A 6,503-nucleotide genomic window follows, 5' to 3' on the forward strand; every position below is an offset into this window, starting at 1 on the left:
ACAGGACCTGCGGGAACGGGGTTAAGCTGAGGCAGGGGAAATTTAGGCTTGACATCAGGAGGGGGTTCTTCACAGAGAGGGTGGTTGCACACTGGAACAGGCTTCCCAGGGAAGTGGTCACTGCAACGAGCCTGTCTGAATTTAAGAAGAGATTGGACTGTGCACTTAGTCACATGGTCTGAACTTTTGGGTAGACCTGTGCGGTGTCAAGAGTTGGACTTGATGATCCTTAAGGGTCCCTTCCAACTCAGGATATTCTGATTCTATGATTCTATGATCCAGCCTAGTACCGGCAATCGGGGTGCTAGGAGGAGCTGTGCTTCAGTACCGACCACCTCCGAAGCAGATCGAAATCCTTCATATGCTGCCAATATCTCCTTTTCAGTTGGAGTATAGCGGGCCTCAGATCCTCTGTATCCCCGACTCCAAAACCCCAGGGGCCGACCTCGAGTTTCCCCAGGTTCTTTCTGCCAGAGGCTCCAGGTGGGGCCGTTCTCCCCGGCTGCAGTGTAGAGCACATTCTTTACATCTGGTCCTGTTCAAACTGGCCCAAGGGCTACTGCATGAAATATTTCCTGCTTGATTTGTTCAAAGGCTTGTCGTTGCTCAGGGCCCCATTCAAACTCATTCTTCTTACAGGTTACTTGGTAGAGCGGGTTTACAATCAGACTGTAATTTGGGATGTGCATTCTCCAAAACCCCACAACACCTAGGAAAGTCTGTGTTTCTTTTTTGCTAGTTGGTGGAGACATAGCTGTTATTTTGTTGATCACATCCATTGGGATTTGACGACGTCCATCTTGCCATTTTATTCCTAAAAACTGGATCTCTCGTGCAGGTCCTCTGACTTAATTTTTTTTTTTTATGGCAAAACCGGCTTTCAGAAGGATTTGGACTATTTTCTTCCCTTTCTCGAAAACTTCCTCTGCTGTGTCACCCCACACAATAATGTCATCGGTGTATTGCAGGTGTTCAGTTGCCGCCGGTGCACAGTTGTGGTAGCGATTGGCACTTGCTGTTCTTCGACCCTCAGCAACCCCACAACAGAGGGGTCCTCTGAGAGACCAGGCAAGGTAGATAATTGTTTAATGCCCTCTGTCTCTAAGGCAGCTATACCAAAAGCCCACCGGAACCCTTTTGGGTCCTTGCAATATCCTCTTCTAAGATAGTCTATGCCAAGGATACATGGAGCATACGGGCCAGTCACAATGCGGTGCTTTTGCCACTCATTCCCAGTCAGACTCACTTCAGCCTCCAATACAGTCAACTGCTGAGATCCCCCTGTCACTCCACAAATACAGATGGGCTCTGGCCCTTTATAGCCCAATGGCATTACAGTACATTGTGCACTGGTGTCTACTAAAGCCTTATACTTCTGTGCGTCTGATGTGCCAGGCCATTGAATCCACACAGTCCAATAAACTCGATTGTCCCTTTCCTCCCCCTGGCTGGAGGCAGGGCCCCCCTAATCCTGGTCAGAATCTTCTTCGTTTCTGTGTTTGAAGGACTGTCTGCTGGAAGTTGGAGCAGCAAACTTTTCAGAGAATCCCTTTATCCTGATTGTTTTCTTTTGCAACTCACGTACCCGTGCCTCTAGGGTCGCGGTAGATTTTCCATCCCATTTTCTCATGTCCTCTCCATGGTCTCGTAAGTAAAACCACAGGGTGGCACGGGGTGAGTACCCACCATATCGTCTTCCTTGTGTGGATGAACGCCTACCCCTGATAGCTGAGACACTGCTTTGTACAGGTGCAGAGGAGAATAATCTCTCTTCAAGTTGGTGAACCTTTTCAGAAAGTTTCTCCCAAGTGTTCTCTTTTGGTCGGTGGACACTGGTTGGTTCAGGTGGGGAAGAAGATAGATTCTCTTTAAGTTGGTGGACCTCTTCAGAAAGTTTCTCCACAGCTGAGACGCAGGCCTGTAAGGAAGAAGAGAGACTTTCTTCGTACTGCCGGAGTTGTTTAGCCACTTCATCCACTGTGGGTTCCTCATCCTCTTTCCAGGCCATTATTGCCAATGAGCTGGCATATGATGATGGTGCACTCCGTACAAACTTCCGCCACATGGGTCGTGTACACCTGACTTCATCTGGATCTTTGGATGTTTGTCTGAGGTCTGGATCCTCATAAATCAGTTCCCGTACGGCTAATTCTCTCAGGTACTGGATTCCCTTCTCCATAGTGGTCCACTTGCCTGGTAGACATACAAGTTCTTCCTTGAAGGGATACCTTTCCCTCACAGCTGAGAGGAGATGCCTCCAGAGGCTGTGAGATTGTGCTCCATCTGCAATTGCTTTGTCAATGCCAGCGTCTCTAGCAAGGGATCCCAGCCGCCTGGCTTCCCTGCCCTCTAATTGCACACAATTGGCTCCAGTGTCCCAGCACCGGAGCAGCCAGGTGACAAGCTGCTCACCTATGCAATGACCAAAATCTTTTCGCACATCTCGTAGCTCACGCTCGTTTAGGCTTCGGGTAGTTACTGTTGATTTTTTGGCATCCTCATCTTCCTCCTCCTGAATCCCTGATGGCCCAGCGTCGTCGTCATCTCTATACCTAGATTTGGCAGAAGACTCTCTGCGTTCTAAACGACCTGAATCTCTATACCATTTTTTCACCTTCTCTACAGGGGCAGCTTGCACTGCTACAGCTCGTTTCTCTGACCTCATTATAGGATCTGCTACAGGGGTTGGAATACCCTCTGCAGGGTCAACTTGCACTGCTACAGCTCATTTCTCTGACCCAGCCACAGGAGCTGGAGCGGCTGCAGGAACCGGAGCTGGAGCGGCTGCAGGAACTGGAACTGGAGTGACTGCAGGAACTGGAACTGGAGCAGCTTCAGGAACTGGAACTGGAGCAGCTTCAGGAACTGGAACTGGAGCGGCTGCAGGAACTGGAACTGGAGCAGCTTCATGAACTGGAACTGGAGCGGCTGCAGGAGCTGGGACTGGAGCGGCTGCAGGAGCTGGAACTGGAGCAGCTGCAGGAGCTAGGACTGGAGCGGCTGCAGGAGCTGGGACTGGAGCGGCTGCAGGAGCTGGAACTGGAGCGGCTGCAGAGTCCACCGTAGGGGTCACAGTGGCCGTTGGATCTGTCACGGGACTTGGAGTGGCCGCAGGGTCTGTCACTAAGTTTATAGCAGTATCAATGGCAGCTCAATAGGCATGAGCCAGGCCCCAGCACGTTACAATGATTTGTGTTACTTTGGAACTGCCAGAATCATGACACCTTTTTTTCAAGCATTCTGCCAGTTTTTGAGGATTTTGCACTTGTTCAGGGGTGAATTTCCAAAACACTGGGGGTGCCAACTGATCTAGATGCCTGCCCATATCCTCCCATACTCCCTGCCACCCACAACTATACTGCCTCCGAGCAGATCTCCGGATGAGCTTCCTAAGTAGTTGTTTAACTTTAAGCAGAATCTGAAGCGCATTCAGGAGGCAGAACAACAAGACCATGCTGGTCTGAGTATCCCAGGGATATTCAATATCTTGGAGAGCTATTGTAACAAGCTTGGAGGATAAGAGGGTGGTGAAAGAGAAAGGGAGAGTGATCAAGGAGGATACAGGGGTGGTGAAGGAGAAAGGGAGAGTAATCAAGTAAGAAAAAATATCTTCCCCTTTCCCCTCCACAGATTGACTCCCTAATGGAAAAAAACAATAGGTATAATTGCTAATAGTTTCCAAGATACAGTTTCCAAAATACAGAGTCGATGATGTTACTGAGTACAAATACCAAGTTAGACTCATGACCAGATATTTCATCGTCTCATAAGCCACTGTTACAACACACAGTACCATAATGATCTGAATCCAGGGCCCGGAGAGGATAAACAACATGACAGAGAGCACATACGGAAAATAATGTGCTATAATACTCAATTTGGAAAACAGGCGCAGCAGAGTTGAGATTAAAGCAATCAGCATTATGACAAGTGACTATTAAGCAGGTCTAATACTTACACCAATTTTAGTTTAACACACTCTGGTCAGATCTGCCGTTATCTCAACCTTTCGAGCCCCACGTTGGGCGCCAAAAAGACTGTCGTGGTTTAACCCGGCCGGCAGCTAAACACCATGCAGCCGTTCGCTCACCCTTCCCCCTCCCTCTCTGGGACGGGGGAGAGAGACGGAAAGTGAAGCCCGTGAGTTGAGATAAAGACAGTTTAATAAGACAGGAAAATAATAATAACAACAACAACAACAACAATAACAGCAATAATAATAATAATAATAATAATAATAGTTATGATAATAGTACTACTAATAATAATATGTACAAACAAGTGATGCACAATGCAATTGCTCACCACCTGCTGACCGATGCCCAGCCTAACCCTGAGCAGTCCGGCCCCCTCCCCCGGCTAGCCACCCCTATATATTGTTTAGCATGACGTCAGATGGTATGGAATACCCCTTTGGCTAGTTTGGGTCACCTGTCCTGGGTCTGTCCCCTCCCAGCTCTTACTGCACCCCCAGCCTGTCTGTTGGCAGGACAGAGCAAGAAGCTGAGATGTCCTTGGCTTGGTATAAGCACTGCTCTGCAACAATTAAAACATCGGGGTGTTATCAGCACTCTTCTCATCCTAAGCCAAAACATAGCATTCTACCAGCTACTAGGAAGAAAATTAACTCTGTTCTAACTGAAACCAGGGCATGCAGTAATTATTGTAACGGGCAAAACTGACTCGGCATAGGGAGATAGTAAGATTTATTGCTTATTACTAACAAGCTAGAGAAGTGAGAAACAAAGGAAAGAAACCAAAAGCACCTTCCCCCCCCCATCCACCCTCTTCCACCTCCTCCCCCCGAGTGGAGCAGGGGAACGGGGGAATGGGGGTTATGGTCAGTCTACAGCGCTTCTCTGCCGCTCCTTCTTGATCACTCTTGTCCCCTGTGCTGTGGGGTCCCACCCACGGGATGCAGTCCTTGATGAGCTGATCCGATGTGGGATTCCCACATGCAGCAGCTCTTCCAGAACAGCTTCAGATATGGGTCCGTACCACGGGGTCCATCCCTCAGGAGAAAACTGCTCCAACCTGGCTCCCCCATGGGCAGCAGCTCCTGCCAGGTCACCTGCTCCTGCGTGGTCTCCTCTCCACAGGCTACAGGTCTGGCCCAGAATCTGCTCCGGCAGGGGTCTTCCACAGGCGGCAGCCTCCGTCGGTGCAGGGCCACCTGCTCCACCGTGGTCTCCTCCACGGGCTGCAGCGTGGAACCCTGCTCCACCGTGGTACTCCATGGGCTGCAGGGGGACATCCTGCTTCACCATGGTCCTCACCACAGGCCGCAGGGTACTTCTGCTCCGGCACCTGGAGCACCTCTCCCCCTCCTTCTGCACTGCCCTTGGCACCTGCAAGGCCATTCCTCACTCCTCTCACTCTCCCGGCTGCTGTGTGGCGCAGCGTTTTTTTCCCTGTCTTAAATATGCTCTCACAGAGGCGCAAAACAACATCGCTTATTGGCTCAGCTCTTGAAAACAATGGGGCCCTTCCCAAACATGGGGCAGCTTCTAGATCCTTCTCACAGAAACCACCCCTATGGCTCCCTGCTACCAAAACCTTGCCACGTAAACCAACTACAACAGACAGCAGTAACATTTCCTTGTTGGAGAATCCTTGTGGGCATCTCAAGGATAACAAACTCTTAGGTTCAGTGGACAAGCACAAGTGCTATTAATAAATCCTATGAAATCAAAGAAGTTCTCTTTGCCTATTATTGAGAAAAAGTTATCTAAATTCTTCTCTTGTGATAACAAATCTCAGTAACCACCCAAAGCAGTCAAATCCTACTGGTTTTCTTTCTTATGGAAATTTTGTTTTTTTCACCTCCAGGAAAACATCCCAAACAATCAGGAATGTAACAAGGATATACTGAATTAGCTGGAATGTCTAAAAAACACATTAACATATAGAAAGGTGTCAGGATGATTCTTGGGCAGTGGCTTAAAAGCTTTGCCCCACCTATACTGCAGAAGTCTCCGATATGTCATTTTGCTGAGTCTGACAGTTGTGCTATGAGAAACTTTTATTTCTGTTGTTCCTCCTGCCAGTGTTGTTTGCAGAGGGTGTGATGAGCCCCTAGGGAGTGTGAGTGACCAGGAGTGCGGAGAACAGGATGGGCAGTCAGGGCGTGGCATATCAGTCAGGGCATGGTGCAGCAGTTCGCCTGGGCAGGGCGTGCTCAGACAGGGCAGAGCATCCTGTCCCACTCAGGAGAATAGCTCATCTACCGGCTGTCTACCTATGGCTAAACTGCCATGGTCTGCACTAGGCAGAAAGCTCTTTCTAGAAAGTCTGTGGCCACCCAGACTGACTGCCTGCTCAAAAATGCGGCAGTTCAGGTCTCTGGATGCAGGGAGTGCCTGAGCCTGTTGCTGCCATCTGAGCGTGGCAGAGACACCATGCGTGTGAGGTGTGAGCAGGTGGATGACCTGGTCAGTCTGGTGGCAGAGCTCAAGGAGGAGGTGGAAAGGTTAAGGCCCATCAGGGAGTGTGAGTGGGAGACT

This window comes from Aythya fuligula, chromosome W, assembly GCF_009819795.1.
Source record: "Aythya fuligula isolate bAytFul2 chromosome W, bAytFul2.pri, whole genome shotgun sequence".
NCBI classification, from domain to species: domain Eukaryota; kingdom Metazoa; phylum Chordata; class Aves; order Anseriformes; family Anatidae; genus Aythya; species Aythya fuligula.